The 17,066-nt window shown below is 33.9% G+C and overlaps 1 pseudogene; it reads left to right on the top strand.

Annotated features, from left to right (window-relative positions):
• Positions 1-10,743: 10,743 nt before the first annotated feature.
• Positions 10,744-15,891, top strand: LOC100029877 (heat shock 70 kDa protein 4-like; annotated as a pseudogene).
• The last annotated feature ends 1,175 nt before the right edge of the window (positions 15,892-17,066 follow it).

Here is a 17,066-nt window from a genome sequence, read left to right as displayed (position 1 = left end):
GAATTTTCTTTTTAGCTCTCATCATTTCATCAGGCATGCCTGGAATTCCTGTATTTCATTAAATGTCCCTTTCTTTCTCTAAAATATTGTGCTTAATTCTGTTGGGGAGGTGAGTTTTGCTTATACTCCTAGATCCTTTGACTTGTAGAATATCATATTCCATGTTTTTCAGTCCTTTATTGAAGAAACTTCTAGGTTTCTGTGTCATCCTGTTTGTGCTTACACAATATATGAATTGAGTCGGTTTTTTTCTGGCTGCTTATTAAAATTTTGTCCTTGGTTTGGGATTTCTTGAAATTTTTTTCTAACATTCCTGAGATTGGATTAATTGATTCTTAGATTCTCTCTCTCTTGGATATATCTTCTATGTCAATTTTTTTTCCTATGAGAGTTTTCTAGATTTTCTTTTTCTTACATTCTTTTTAATTTGTTTTATTGTTTCTTGTTATCTTATGGAGTCATTGACTTCCACTTGACCAATCATAATTTTTAGGGAGATCCTTTATTCTTTGAGGCTTTGTATTTCCTTTCTTTTAAAAAATATTTATTTATTTAGAATATTTTTCCATGGTTACATGATTCATGATTTTTCCCACTGCTCTTCCCTCCCCATTCCTAGAACTGATATAAATCAGGTGATTTTTATTACTTTTGTTATTAATATAATCAATTATGTTGATAGTTTTCCTTGTATTAAACCATCCTTGAATGTATTATATAAATTCTGTTTGGTTAAAATGTATAAACTTTGTGATTGTAGTCTCCTAGCTAATATTTTACTTAGAATTTTTTCTTTGTTTTTCACTAAGATGATTGGCTTATTATTTTTTTTTCTCTCCTTTTGCTCTTCCTGGTTTAAATATCAGCACCATATTTGTTTAGTAAAAGGAATTTGTTGAAGCTCTATACCTGTTTTTTTTTTCAATTGTTATTTAATATTAGAATTGATATTTAAATATTTGGTGAAATTCATTTGTAAATCCATATGGTCCTGATCCCTTTTTTTCTAAGTTTAGTTATGACTTCTTAAATTTCCATTTTTAAATAAGTTTATTTACATATTCTAAATCTTCCTTTGATAGGTTACACATTTTATTAATTTGTAAGTATTCTTCCATTTATCATATGTTGTTAAATTTTTTTGCATCCAATTGAGAAAAATAACTTCTAATAATACCTTTAATTTTATTTTTATTGATGGTATGTTCACTATTTTCTTTTTTAATAATTTATTTATTCATTTAAAATATTTTCCACAGTTACGTGATTTTATTTGTATTTGCAATAGAGTGATCTTTTAATGCCAATACACCAATGATATCCCCATTGAGCCATGTGATTGATCATATGTTTTTCTTCTGCATTTCTACTCCCACAGTTCTTTCTCTGGATGTGGATAACATTCTTTCTCATACATTTCTCTGGATTGTCCTGGATTATTGCATTGCTACTAGTAGAAAAGTCTATTACATTCTATTGTATCACAATGTTTCAGTTTCTATGTACAATGTTCTCTTGGTTCTGCTCATTTAACTCTGCATCTATTGCTCGAGGTCTTTTCAATTCACACAGAGCTGCTCTGGTTCATTATTCCTTTTAGAAAAATAGTATTCCATCACCAACATATACCACAATTTGTTCAGCCATTTCTCATTTAAAGAGCATCCCCACGTTTTCCATTTTTTTTTGCCACCACAAAGGAAGTGGCTATAACTATTTTTGTATTAGTCTTTTTCCTTATTACCTCTATGGGGTACAAACCCAGCAGTAGTATGGCTGGATCAAAAGGCAAGCCATCTCTTAAAGCCCGTTGGCCATAATTCCAAATTGTCCTCAGGAATAGTTGGATTAACTCACGACTCCACCAGCAGAGTATTAGTGTCCAATTTTGTCACATACCCTCCAACATTTATCACTTTCATTTGCGTCATATTGGCCCATCTGCTAGGTTAAGATGGTACCTCAGAGTTGTTTTTATTTGAATTTCTTTTGTTATGAGGGAATTAGAACACTTTTCATGTGATTATTGATATTTTTCTTTTTGATTTTCTTTGTGTTTTCTTTGCTTTCACTGTCCCCTTATATGTCTGTACCTTGCTCTTTGTCTCCATAAAAATTCTTTAGAGTTAGGTTTTTTTTGGTTGTTTGTCCATTTTTCCTATCTAATTATAGCTAGACTCTCATTTCTGGGAAGTTGGGGTACCCTCTTAAACTTTAGTCCTTTCTTGATGTTTTTCTCAGCTTATTTTCTGGGTCAGAAGGCTAAGAGCTCTGGGAGTCCCTTCCCACTGCTGATTCAATTGACCCTTGAGATGCTGATGGCTTAAGGACCTACCTCAGGTTTGGGCATAAGCTTTTGATTTCACTCTGACCTTGATCAGGTCAGGGCATGATCAGATACTACCTCCAGGCTTATGCTCACTGTTTCAGTCTTGCCCAATCAGGCACACTCTTGATTGCCCTGTTTTGGAAATCTTCCCTGAGGTATAGGCAGAAAAATGAGTAATGAGTACTATCAGCCACCCCAAACTGTGAACTATATTCTTATCCCAAACCCAGACTTGCAATCCTGGCTTCACTTTAGGCACATACAGATCAGCCCACTGAAGCCCAGACTGCCCTGGACTGGGATTCCATACTTTTCCACAGGGGTTTGAAATTTCAAGAGTATGGGCTGACTCTTAGTCCAGGCTGGACCTCAGAGTCTGATTATTAGCTTGGGCTTAGGTTCTGAATCTGAGACAGCAGATGTGGGATGGGGGAGAAGGGTGACTTGATCTTCCCTCCTTGAAACAGTCTTTTGCTGGTTCTGCTTTCTTCTCATTACAGTTCTTCAGATAATCTCTGCCCACATTTTGGGTTTTTCTTTTCTTGAAAGTTGTTTCACTCTATATCCTTTTTGGTTCTTTCACCATTGTATTCATTTTGTGGCAATATTTTAACCTTTGTCAGAGAAGATTATTGTGGCCCCATGGACCAGCTCTGATTCACTCCTCCATCTTGGCATTGTATTTCCTTTCTTAGTGGATTATGCTAACTTTTTGACATATTGTATTTCCTTTTATTTTACAAAATGTTTCCTTCAATAAGTTTTTTTCTATGTTGTTTATTCTTTTCTATCACTTTGCTCTAATATTTCTTTTTCCATTTTCTTATAATTTGTTTTTTTACTAATCCTTTTTGGGAACTCTCCTGGGAGTTCACTTTGAGTTTGATTTACTTTGACATTTTCCTTTGAGACTTTGAATATTTTAATTTTTGTATTACCGTCCTCTTCTAAACTTACATTTTGGGCATTTGTTGCTAATGTGTTTTTTTTTCCTTCATCAGACTTTATGCTTTTCCCTAACTTTAAGTTTTCATAGTTTTATATTTTCCCCTACATCTTATTTATATCCTAAAGTTTAGCTCCATCCCTGGAGTGAAAGGAGTACTGTCCCACACTTGTAGAGTGATCTATTCCAGTATCTGGAGTCAATTCATCTATCTCTGTCCCATATGGAGCACTCAGCAGAAGTTGTCTGGATGGCCTGCTTTGGGAAGTTTGGAACTGCTTAGTTAAGCTTCTGTTCAAGCTGGGTAAAATGGATTCTTCCCTCTCCTTTCCCAGATGAACTGTTTTGGTCTGAGTTCCTTCCATTGCTACCAAAATTAGGTCATGTTGGGCCTCTGTTACTTATTCTTCATAAACAACTCAGTTTCTCTCACTGCAACATGTTATATATTGCATGAATTCTCTTCTCCTATGAACTCTAAACTAAACCCACTGTACTCATTCCTCTTCTACTTGTATACAAATATGCCCAAGTTCTGTTGAGGTTTACTCAGCACTCTCTTTTCCCTTCCCAATGAGATGATTCATCTTTCCTTTCCTTCCATGCTATTCTGGGACAGAGCAATGGCTTTAGCCCTTCTATTGGTTCTTCCAGTCTAGAATTTGTTTTGATTCAATTTTCTTCTTCTGTGGTTGTTTGGAGGGTTATTGGTAGGCTATGTGTTTTTATTTTTATTCTACCATCTTGGCAACTTGAAGTCCAACCATTGAACAAGTTTGTTTGTTTGTTTTTTGATAATGCACTGCAAATCCCATCTCCCCCATAAGCTCCTAGTTTTTATTAGAAATCTGGCATAGCATGGTGTTACTTAGGAATGTATATGCTAAATTATAACAGAATTGACTATATTTTAGACAAGGTGAATAGTATGAGAGAGGAAGCAAATTCAATGTGTAGTGGAAGGATATAGGAAAGGGGAAAAGTGAGATTATTAGGTTATATAGTAGGCCATGTTAAAGGAAGGTGAGGAAAATGGCTTCACAAATAGGGGATAATTCTAGAAATATAATTTAAAGTTAAAGGTATTTGTTTTGTTATGAGAGCTAATGAAGGATACTATATTTTAAAGCATGGAAATAAAGCTTAGTAAAGACTGAATGACTCTGATTCACCATGTGGTGTTACAATGAGTTCACACTTCCTATATCATCATTTGTAGGGTTATTTTAATGTGTCATTGATAGTCAGAGAAGGACCATAGAGCCTGAAATATTACAAAGGCTCTGAAGTATGGCTTAGTCAACCAGCTTATAGCCTTTGGTAGTAGTAGTAGCACCAAATGATCTTTTGAAGACAATTGCCCTCCATGATAATGTTCCCAATATCGCAAACCATTTAAGGAAGTGTCAGGCATTGGGAATGCATAAAGCAATATAAATGAAGACAAGTTTGAGATACATAGTAATAGAAATTAGAAAAGAAGGGGCAAGAGACATAAAAAGTTCATGAAGAAGATACATGATCATCAGATGGTGAGATTGCCATACCTCTAATGTGATTTTTTCATGTATCAGCAGAAAGAAGGTCAATGTTGTTCTTGATAAGACTGCTCTATCTTGACATACTTAGGTTATACCAAATTCTAATTAATTCATCTAGAAAAGGAAATGGTTGGTTAAGATAGCTTTTAAGGTTCCTTCCATATATTGGTAATAATAAAAGCTAATATTTACATGGAAATTTAAGGATTTTACAAAGCAATTCATATAAATTTTATGAGTTATGTGAGTTTAGTGCTAGTAGGATTCTAGTTTTTGTTTTTTTTTTAATAATTCTGGGAGCTAAGTCTGATAGAAGTTAAATGCCTTACCAAGGGTCACAAACATAATAAGTTTTTAAGGGCAGAATAGGAATGGAGTCATTCCTGATCCCATGTGAAACACTTTATCAACTATACCACCTGGATGCTTTTTTAAAACAAACAAAAATCCAAAATCCAAAAAAGAAAACTTACTCAGATTTTATACTGCATGGATAAATTATTTCCAAAATGGCAAAAATAGCTTATAAGAGCATGACTTGTAAGTATTCATATCTAAGGCATAGGAGCCACAGTAGTTTATTAAAGATTCTGTTGGTTTTTCATCCGAGAATATAGTCTTGCTTGAGCTATGTACCCATTACTTTGGTGAAGATTTAGGTAGATTTCAATACAACTATACCTTTCCCCAATAGTCCATCATGAATCATTTAATACGTTTTTTTATCTCAACTTTTCTTATACATATTGATCATGTCAGTTCTTATGAGCCAATGGAGGTAAAGAACTTCCTTTGTATTACTTTTATAAGATGCTCAATCATTTTAGTCATATTTTAATTTTTGTGGCCCTATTTTGGGTTTTCTTGACAAAGATACTGAAGTGGTTTTCCATTTCTTTCTCCAGCTCATTTTCCAGACAAAGAACTAAGGTTAAGTGACTTGACTAGGGTCAGACAGGTTTATGTGTCTGAAGCCAGATTTGAACTTAGGAAGATAAGTATATCTGACTTTAGAACCATACTGTATCCATTTGACTACCTAGCTGCCCATATTTTATATGATTATGTACTGAGAAAAAAGACAGCATAGAATGATTAATAAAGGTCTTGACTTGGAATCAGAAAAAATCTGGGTACCCATGGGCAAATCATGTCAAGTCCTTAATAGTCCATTTCTTCCATATATGAAATCCCGGGATTGGTTTAAATATCCTCTAAGTTCCCTGCCAAGCCTAACTCTGATTTTTTATGGTCCTTATTAATTTTTCAAAAACCATGTCCCTCTAAAAATAATAGCTTTATTTCTAGTCTTTTCTTGCATTGTTTGGTGGCAGATTCCATGATTACTTACTTGAAGATTTACAGACTGAAAGTTTCTTTTCCAGTCTTAGGTCTTTGTCTTAAATTGACTGTTTTGTTTATATCCAGATACAATTTTGTTTTTATACTTAAATATAATCACTTCATTGACTCTAAACTTCCAGAGTAAAAGATAGCAAACTGTAATTTTATTTTTTCTATCTTCTTTTATGGCCCTTTGTGGGATTCTGGAAATTCTCCAGTTAAGTTTATGTTGTTCCTCTTCTAGATGCCTGTCAAGAGGCTATTGTAACAAATATATTTTCAGTTCTTTAATTTTTTTTTTAATTTTGAATATGAAAACATAACATTTTTCACCAAACAGAGGAAATTATACCTATTACTGGTCCCAACTTACAGACTGATAGAAAATGAGCATTTGCCATATTGATCTCTTGTTGCCTATTTCAGAATATTTTATATGTTGGCAGCTTGCAGCAATATGCTCACTTATTTTACTAGGTAACTTCAATCATCAACCTGTTTCATTGAACATTATAGGCATCACAAATTGTTCCACAAATATATGAAGCTTTAAAAACAAACACCTCATAGTACTTCAACTTTTTCTTGGAGCCACTTGTACTAAGGGCTGGGAGTGAATCTTTTAGATCATTTTCTTTTACAAAATTTTCAGAGGAAAGTTTGTATCCTTTAATCAACCTTGTCAAATACTTTTGGATGCTGAGGATTAAAGGTTGGCCTTCACTATTTCTGAAAGGAATAGTTTTTATGCATGTTTGGGAGAATCATCATGTTAGTTAGATATAAGAAAAATCAGGGAAATTTTGTTACTACTGTCCTAAGTTTAAAATACACTCCCCCCACAAAAAAAAAATAGTATACTAATGAAATTAATGTTCTCTTTTGCAATCCTCCTTTTGTAATCTTCCTTGTAAGATAAAAATGTTCATGTTTGATGATCTTTAAGTTAAAAATAAAGAAGATATTACTGGAATAGTAGTTGTAATTAAGATCTGAATTCAATTCCTGTCTCAGAAAACTACTATGGGACTTAGAATCAAGTCTCAGACAATTACCGTGTGACCCTGGACAAATGATTTACCTTGTATTCATTTCAGTTTCATCTTATATAAAATGAGGATAATAATAGCATGTACTTAACAGAGTTGAGTTCTTGTAAGAGTCAAATGAAATAATATTTGTAAAGTACTTTGAAAATCTTAAATTACTATCTCAAACCTATACTACTATTACTACTAATTCTACTGCAATTACATAAATAGTGCAAAATTATTGTATCTGTATTTCAAGTTTATCTTGACATGGCATTCTGTTTTGTTTATTCCACCTCAGCTTACTCCTGACTAACTTTGACCACTTTGATATGGCAAAGTATTGGGTGATTCTCTTGATAAAATAGTCAAAGGAATTTTTCATGGACAGTCTATTGTTTTTAATTATTGTTATCAAATCAAACCCCAATGATTACATTTGCAATTTAATTAATGTAGGTCTATTTTCAGATTTTATGCTTAAGCCTAATAAGGAGAGATGCATGTTGCTTCTTTTAACCACAGAAGCCAAAAAAAAAAAAGAAAATCCAAACTGAGTTTTTAAATAAACAAAAGAAATGAAGGAAAGCAACCAATTTAGCATAAATAAAATCAGCAATGTATTGGCATCATTTCTTAGTCTAATTTGTTTTCTGTATAGAAAAGAAGCCATCTGCCTGCCTACTATAATTTCTTCATATCCACAGAAATATGTTTCTCTGAAAATTCTTTCCTTTTTATTGATGAATGGGTTCACACAGGGTAATTGATTTCATCTACTCTCTTTGGACCTGCCTAATTCAATCCAGCCCACCTTTAGAAAGCTGGACACTGGATGATGAATATTGAGGCTAGAGTAACCCAGTAAACCTAAAAAGACATAAACATCTTCAAGACTATCTGTGCCATTTAAGTTTCTCTGAGGATTACACTAAAATGGCACAGAAGTATTATAGACAACACTAAGAATAATGCATACAATATTGTCTGTAATAAACATATTTTCTACAAAAATGTAATTAACACATTCTCTCCCCCACCCAAATCCTTACCTTCTGTCTTAGAATCAATACTATGCATTTGTTCCAAGGCAGAAGAAGAATAAGGGCTTGGCTATGCAGCTAAAGAGTCACACAGCTAGGAGGTGTCTGAGGTAATATTTGAACCCAGGACCTCCCTTCTCTAGGGCTGGCACTCTATCCACTAGAATACTTAGCTACCCCAAATGTTTACTATTCTTAAAATAGGCCATTGTAAAAAGAAAGTCAGCCTTAGACACTGAAATATCTGGTTTCAATTCCTGCCTATACTTTATACTGGTTGTGAGAGCTGTAAGATTAAAATTGTGAAACTGGCTATAAATTTTATTAGTTTATTAATCAGAAAGGAAAGGATAAGCCTTTGTTTTGCTGAATAAGGCTTTAACCTATTTACCCCAGCCAGTGCCTCCTCCATCTGTTCTCTTTACTTCTAGGAAACCTATAGGCCTTCGTCCTTCCCCATTCAGCCTTTTAAGTTCACCTAGCTCCTCTCTCCATAGCAATGTTTCATGCTGATGTTCAGACTGACATAAGGGTGCTGGAGATGGTTAAGACAATGCCACCTGCCTAGACTATGTTGACAACAGCCATTTAGGCTATAGTCAGGGAATGCCAAGCTATAGGAGGTGCTGGGAAAATCTAAAATCTCAAGAATCTAAGTTACAGGCTCACACAAATATTTTATTCAATGAAAAAGAGCACATATATTTGGAAGAAGGAAATCTTATTCACATAGACCTACTCAGTAGAATTAAACCAAGGGGAGATTTATATTCCTTTGAATTCCACCATTTTTCCTATTTTAATAATTTCTTATTTATCCTTTATAAAACTTGTTTTCTTCATAGTTGTTTCCATGTTGTCTCCCCCATTAGACTGAAAGCTCCTTGAAGATCAACTCTTTGAATAAGAAAAAATTGCCTAGATTAACAAAAGAAGAAATAGAATACTTAAATAATCTTAACTCAGAAAAATGTAAGGAGGAGAAAAGGAATGTTTTTTTATAAGAGGTTGGATTGTATTACTTAAAATAGGGTCACCAGGAATTTTATGAAATTCCAAAGAGATTTATTTACAATTTATTCACAAAAATACAGAAAGAGTGAAAGTAAGAAAATGAAACAGAGTATATCTACCTATGCACAAATATTTTGCTCCAACCCCTGTCTCAAAAATAGGCAGGGGATCTTATTCCTTGCTGACTTTGAGTCAAGGACCTAGAGATGCAGGGAGCCTCTCTCCTGAAGTTAGTCCCTTCAGAAAATCCAGGAAAGGAGTCAGCTCTTTTCACTCACCACATGTCAGTCCAAAGGGAGAGATTTAAGAATAGTCTTACTTGGGGAGGACTCAGGTCCAGTCAGCAGCCTCCAATTTGAACTCAGAACTCCAGAAGTTGAAGTTGAAGTTGAAGTTTCAGGAAGTTATAACTCCCTTTTAAAGACACTTTATTTTCCATCACTTACTGTGCCTTCCTCCACTTTCACATCTACCAATTATAGTTGAAGCTTTGCTTAGGACTGGCCAGGGGGCAGTTATTTTGATTCTGAATCATCAACCACTATCTCACATATGGGTCATATACCTCCCCCACTCAAGTGTGAATGGGGTGGTCATACTTTTGGTGATTAAATCTAAAACATGGGCAGGGGAGTTAATTTAATCTTTACAATCAGGGAAGAGATTTAATTTAATCTTCACAAAAATAAATTGTTCAAGCCATCAAAGAATTCCCTAAGAAAAAATCCCCAGGGCCAGATGGATTCCCAAGTGAATTCTATCAAACATTTAAAGAACTAATCCCAATACGATACATAATATTTGAAAAAATAAGCAAAGGTGTCTTACCAAATTCTTTTCATGACACCAATTTTATTTTATTTTATGGTACTGATTACCAAGTCAGTAAGACCAAAAACAGAGAAGGAAAACTATAGATCAATCTCCTTAATGAATATAAATGCAAAAAGCTTAAATAGGATACTAGCAAAAAGACTTCAGCAAGTGATCACAAGGTTTATTCACTATGACCAGGTGAAATTTATACCAGGAATACAAGGTTTATTTGATATTAGGAAAACCATGTACATGATTTACCACATGAACAAACAAACTATCAGAAATCACATGGTTATCTCAATAGATTCAGAAAAAAATCCTTTGACAAAATACAACATCATTTCCTATTGAAATATTATAAATATTGGAGTAAAATGGCCTTTCCTCAAAATAATAAATATTATTTACTTAAAACAATCAAGAAGAATCATCTGTAATGAGGATAAGTTAGAAGCCTTCTGTGAAAAGGGACTTTATCTTTTCCCCACTTTTAACTATGGGTACCTGTCATGAGTATGAAGTCAGGCCAGAAGTCAAGGCTATGTGAAGAAATCACTGGATAAATTTAGTTATAAAGGTAGAACAACAATCAGAAAAATGGAGCAATGGAGTAAATAATATCACAAGACCATAAGGGCAAGATATTCTTCTCTTCAACAACCCCTGGATTGCCCCCATGGGGGACCCAGGCAAATTAGAAAACCATGGTTGGTTCCTCAGACTTCATGTGAAGAAAATAGGCTTGATAAATGAAGGCAGGAGCACAGTAAGCTCTCTTGACTTCTGTGTTTCCTGCGGAATATTCTCCTTTGTGTCAGTGTGAGTATGGGGACCAGAATGGCTGCCATAGATATACCAAGATAATGTATTAGTAAACTAAATATATATCTTTCCCCTATTTTTGTATCTTTTCTCCTATTATTTTTGATGTATTAAAATTACTAATTCTGAGAACCAGTCTCATAAATTCAATCCTTACATTTCCCAATAAGATCAGGAGTGAAGCAAAGATGCCCATTATCAATTTATATCAGTTATTTAATATTATACTACAAATACTAGCAGTAGCGATTAGAGAAGAAAAACAAATTGAAGGGATTAAAAGAGGCAATGACGAAACTAAACTTTCACTCTATAGATGATATGATGGTATACTTAGAGAATCCTAGAAAATCAACTAAAAAGCTAGTGGAAATAATGAATTACTTTAGAAAAGTTATAGACTACAAAATAAACCAACATAAATCATCAGCATTTCTGTATATTTCCAAAAAACTCTGCAGCAAGTTAGGAAGAGAAACACCATTTAAAATCACTCTAAATAATATAACACATTTGGGAACCTATTTGCCAAGACAAACTCAGGAATTATATGAACACAACTACAAAACACTTTTTCAAACAAATAAAACTAGATCTAAACAATTGGAATAACACTAATTGGTCATGGGTAGAATGAGCTAATATTATAAAAATGACAGTCCTAACTAAATTAATTTAATTATTCAGTGCCATAATTACTAAACTACCAAAAAACTTTTTAAAAAATACAATTAGGAAAAATTATAACAAAGTTCATCTGGAAGAACAAAAGATCAAGTATATCAAGGGAACTAATAAAAAATGTGAAGGATGTTAGCCTAGCAGTACTATGGTGAAAATATTTTAGCAGAAACACAAATAAGGGAAACAAAGTCAAAATTAATCATAAACATCAATAAAGCTAATAAAAAATGTATTGGGAGAGGACTGATCTCACAACAAAGCCAGACTCCTGGTCAAGACCAAAAGACCTCAATCATGGTGAGAGGACTTATTTCATGCCCCAAAGAATTAGACAATAGACAATTTATATACTAGTTCAAAAATAATTCAGGACAGTGATAAAAATTGAGACATGTGGAGTGGTTAAAGTAATCAGAAAATACTTCTCATTGGTAGAAAAAGTCATTTGATGATGACTTAAAAGTCACTTGATAGGCAAATGGGGAGCAGGGGAACCTGAGCTAATGTCATAATTGATGAGTGGGTGATGTTCGGTGGGACCAGGTTCAGGCCAAGTGACATATACTGGATCACAAGTTCAAGACAATAATTATTGCTGAGGGTGCATGATATAGCAATTTTAAGGCTAAGGCCTAAAACTGAGGCTTATACTAACAATGATTACCTATGCTACAGAAGTTATTTACTTAATTCTAAACCTTAATACTTATAATAAAAAAAATCACAAAAGGCCTACTAAAATCCTCACTTATGCTAACATTATTTAATTATCTTATAATTACAATTATTATTAACTTAATGCTACTGCTGACATTAAAATCTAATATTTGTATAAGGGAGCAAGGAATTTTTCACTCACAGTACCAGATCTTAAACTATACTATAAAGCAGTGATTTTCAAAACAATAGGGTATTGGCTAAGAGATAGTGAAGTAGATTAATGGAACAGACTTGGAGTAAATGACCTCAGCAAGCTACTGTTTGTTAAATCCATTGATCTTAGCTTTTAGGACAAAAATGAACTATTTGAAAAAAAAAACTGCTGGGCAAACTGCAAAACAGTATGGGAAAAATTAGGTATAGAGCAATATTTTATACTCTATACCAAGATAAAATCAAAATGGATAAATGACTTAAATATTAAGAGGAAAATTATAACAAATTAGGGGAACATAGCATAGGATACCTGATAGATCTATGGGAAAGAGAAGAATTTAAGACAAGCCATACAGAGAATATTACAAGATATAAAATGAATAATTTTGATTACATTAATTTAAAAAGATTTTCTACAAACAAAACCAATGTAACCAAAATTAGAAGAGAAGAAACAAACTGGGGGGAAAATTACAAAATTCTCTGACAAAGCTCTAATTTCTCAAATATATAAGGAACTGAGTCAAATATACAACAAATCAAGTCATTCCCCAATTGAGAGATGGGTAAGGAATAGGTTATTTCCAGATGAAGAAATCAAAGTTATCAATAATTACATGAAAACAGTATTCTAAATCTCTTATGATCAGAGAAATGCAAATCAAAACAACTCTGAGGTACCACCTCACACCTAGCAGACTGGACAATATGACAGTAAAGGACAATCACAAAAAAGGGGCCACTTGAGCCAGGAATTCCAAGAGACAGAACTGAGGAAGAACATTCCAGGTAGGTGTACAAAGGTACATAATAAATGTTCATTCAGTTGAATTGAATTAAAAATCAATCATTCAATAATTAAATAGACACCATACTAAGCTCTGGAGGTAGAAAGAATTGGGGGGAGGGGTTATAGGGGTCGATGTGTACCCCTGGGGCTTCATTCTTTCTTCTGGGCACCAAAATGTTTTGGGCGAGAAGGGATACCTTTGGGTTCAGGAAGGATACCTTTTGCAAGCATGCAAGACTCCAAAACTTAGTTTAAAAACAAAAGAGATTTATTAATTTAGAAAGTAATGTTGAGAGTGGCCAGGAGGATAGCAAGGTGGGACAGCAAGATGGGGAACAGTTCCTGGGAGGACAGCATGAATGGAAAGGCTGTTCCTCCATGGGGACAGCATAGATGGAAAGGCTGTCCCCCAGATGACATCAGTTCTGGGGTTTATATACTCTTTAGATGCTATGTCCTGGTGTGGACATGACTTGGAGAGTGTTAGTCCCTCAGTCATTTGGTGGGGTCTATTTGGAGGCATAAAGATTCATTTCTTTGTCCATCTTAAATCTAGAGGACAATTAAGGAGGATAAACATCACAGGACCCTAGGTGGGGTCATTGGATTAAGAGTCACAAGGATGCAAAGGCAAGGGAGTTTCCCTGGTAATAGTTCACCTGGGTTCCCCAAATATTAAATATAACCAAGTCAGCTAGGTTTTATAGAGATTTTAATTAATACAAAATAAGGAATTAATGAAAGGGAGAGAAACAGAGTAAGAGGGAATAGTAGGAAAAAAGCCTCAGCCAGCCTAGGCTTTAAGCCTTAAAAGAGACCAGTCAGTCTTTAATCACTCACCATAAGATTTGTCCCAAGCAAGATTCTAGTGTTCAGAGAGCCCCTCCAGTTTAGCTCAGAAAGCTCCACTTCAGCTTCCAAGGCTGCCTCCCTTTCAGAGGCCTTCTGGCCTCCTTTTAAAGAGAATTTTCTCCTATGTCACCTCCCCTAAGTTTTCACATCTACCAATCACAGTAGACGTTTTCACAGGACTGACCATTCTTAATTCACACCTGAGTAGACTAAAACTTCACATCTGTTTTGTTAAGCTTTTCCCTTGCAAGTTTGCAAGTTGCCCGACTTTTTTAGTGATTAATTTGACCTTCATAGGTACTTAGCACCCTTTTGTATTAGATCTAAAAATAGACCTAGCTTAAGGGCTTTTAGCTTTACTTTAAGTATGGGTTAAGTACTTTTCATTGTTCAGTACGGAGTTTACAACTTTATCTTCCCCTAAAGTATGCTTAAGTATGGGAGGAGTAATGTTAGAGTTCTCACATTCCTGATCAAGTACCTTCCTTGTTTAAATGGGGAATGGTCTTAACCAAATGTTCTAAGGTAGAGTCTGAGAATTTTTAACATTCACAAGTCTGAGAAATATTAAGATTCACATTTCTCCAAAAATTTTATAGAAAGGAACCATTTAATCTTGAGGCCTATTACAGTTCTCCTAAGGATTTACCATATCCAGATCCTGCTATAGCTCAATTTTTGGTTCAGAAGGTGACCCCTCAGATTGAAGGGTCCAGTTCAAAAGTGAAAGTAAAAGTTTGTGTCAATGTGCATGGTATATTCAGCATGTCTAATGCTTTCCCTGTGGAGGTAGACAAGTCTGATGAATATGAAGAGCCTATGGAAACAAATCAGCATGCTAAAGAGGAAGAGAAGATGCAGGTAGACCAAGATGAACAGAAAATTGATGAAAACCAGCATCAGATACAATGGAGAAATTAAGAGTCTGAAGAAATGGAGACATCTCAGCCTGGGTCGAAAGATAAAAAAATGGATCAACCACTTCAAGCAAAGAAGGGAAAAGTTAAAACCACCACTGTGGATCTTCTTATTGAAAATGGCAGATAGGAAGAGAAATGCTGAATTTATACATTGAGAATGATGGTAAGATGATAATTCAGGATAAGCTGGAAAAGGAAAGAAATGATGTCAAGAATGCAGTGGAAGAATATATTTATGAAATGAGAGACAAACTAAATGGCATCTATGAGAAATTTGTTAATGAATATGATCATAATAGTTTTACTTTGAAACTGGAAGTTACTGAAAATTGGTTGTATAAAGATGGAGAAGACTGACCCAAACATGTTTATATTGATAAATTAACAGAATTGAAGAACCTGAGTCAACCTATTAAAAATCAGTTCCAGGAATTTGAAGAAAGACCAAAGGTATTTGAAGAGCTGGGGAAACAAAGCAAAATGTTTATGAAAATAATTGATTCTTTCAGAAACAAGGGAGAATAGTATGACCATTTGGATGAAACAGATGTGTTGAAAGTTGAGAAGAGCACTAATAAAGTAATGGAATGGATGAACAGCAAGCTAAATCTTCAAAATAAACAGTCTTATTATGGATTCAATCATAAAGACAAAGGATATGGAAGCAAAAATTAAAGAACTTAAAAGCATTTGTAACCCTATAGTTACAAAACCTAAACCCAAAGTGGAGATTCCAAAAGATGATGAAAATATGGAACAGAATGGATCAGTAGAAGGACAAAATGATAGCCACAGATGGGGTCAGTCCACTGAGCAGAATATAGTTCCAAGTGCCTCCCCAGATTCTGAGAAGAAACTTCCTGAAATGGACATTGATTAATTCAAGTACTTTATATTAAAGTGCACTTATCATAAAAAAAAGAGTTAGAAAAGGCTTCCTGTAGAAGAAAAGATTTTAGTTGTGACTTCAAGGAGGCCAAGAATTCAGTAGTCAGAGAATATGAGGAAGATTAATCAAGGCATGGGGAACAGTAGGAAAGTGTTGGAGTTCATTGTTCATGGAACACTCAGAAAGCCAATGTTGCTGGACTTAAGATCATGTTTTGGATAATAAAGTGTAAGGCTGGAAAGGTAGGAGAAGGTTAACATATAAAGAGCTTTTAATATGATAGAACATCATGTGTGAAGAACAGCAAATAGATGTGGATCTCTGATTACCAAGAAATAATTACTACAAATAAAAACTAAAATAATAGAAACTCTGTGAAGTGTTTCCCATTTCAGAGAGATGACTTAGTATTTCAACCTAGAGGTAATAGGGAGCCATTGGGGTTTTTAGGTAGTAGGCTCCCTAAATTTGAAAATAATAAGATACCTCAACTTTGCACAAGACAATTATAAATTCCTCATGAAAAAAAGACCCTATGCTTTGGAAAGTCAATTGAATATACACAGTGAAGCAAATAGTTTTCTTATTAGAACAGAATAATAATATTTCAAGCTTTAAATGAGGTTGAATTTGAGATTTTAGAAGCATTTATTTATTCTACCTCCAAGCCATCAAGCTAAGCTGTTCTCTATGGATCTCTAGAACAATTTAGAGACCTTTTTTTCTTGTAGAATGTATGAAGACTCACCATAGTTTTATGCTTGCAAGTTATTAATCAATTTCATAAATTTGTGTTGGAGTTCTATTAACCAGAAAGACAAAATGTCACTATTTTTATACCAAATTTGGTCAGATTTTGTCATTTTCCCCCAAAATATTTATATTATTAACATTCATTTTCTTAGTCATATACATGTTTTATACTCACATAATAAGTGAATAGAAGATGAAATAAATGAGGGATTAATTAATGTATGGATCAGTTTTTTTTTCCTTTCAGAATATATGCAATGTGTCTGCCTCCCTAATGGGCCTTCCTTTTTGTCTTACTATTTTGTAGAAAACTTTAATTTTGTTATTCTCAGCATATTATAAAGAAATGATTATAATGATATAATGGAAGATGACCATTCCAATTATGTATTTTGCCATAGGGAACAACCAAA

This window comes from Monodelphis domestica, chromosome 7, assembly GCF_027887165.1.
Source record: "Monodelphis domestica isolate mMonDom1 chromosome 7, mMonDom1.pri, whole genome shotgun sequence".
Lineage (NCBI taxonomy): Eukaryota > Metazoa > Chordata > Mammalia > Didelphimorphia > Didelphidae > Monodelphis > Monodelphis domestica.
Note: the sequence above shows the minus strand (reverse complement) of the source record. Positions and strands in the feature narration are given on the sequence as shown.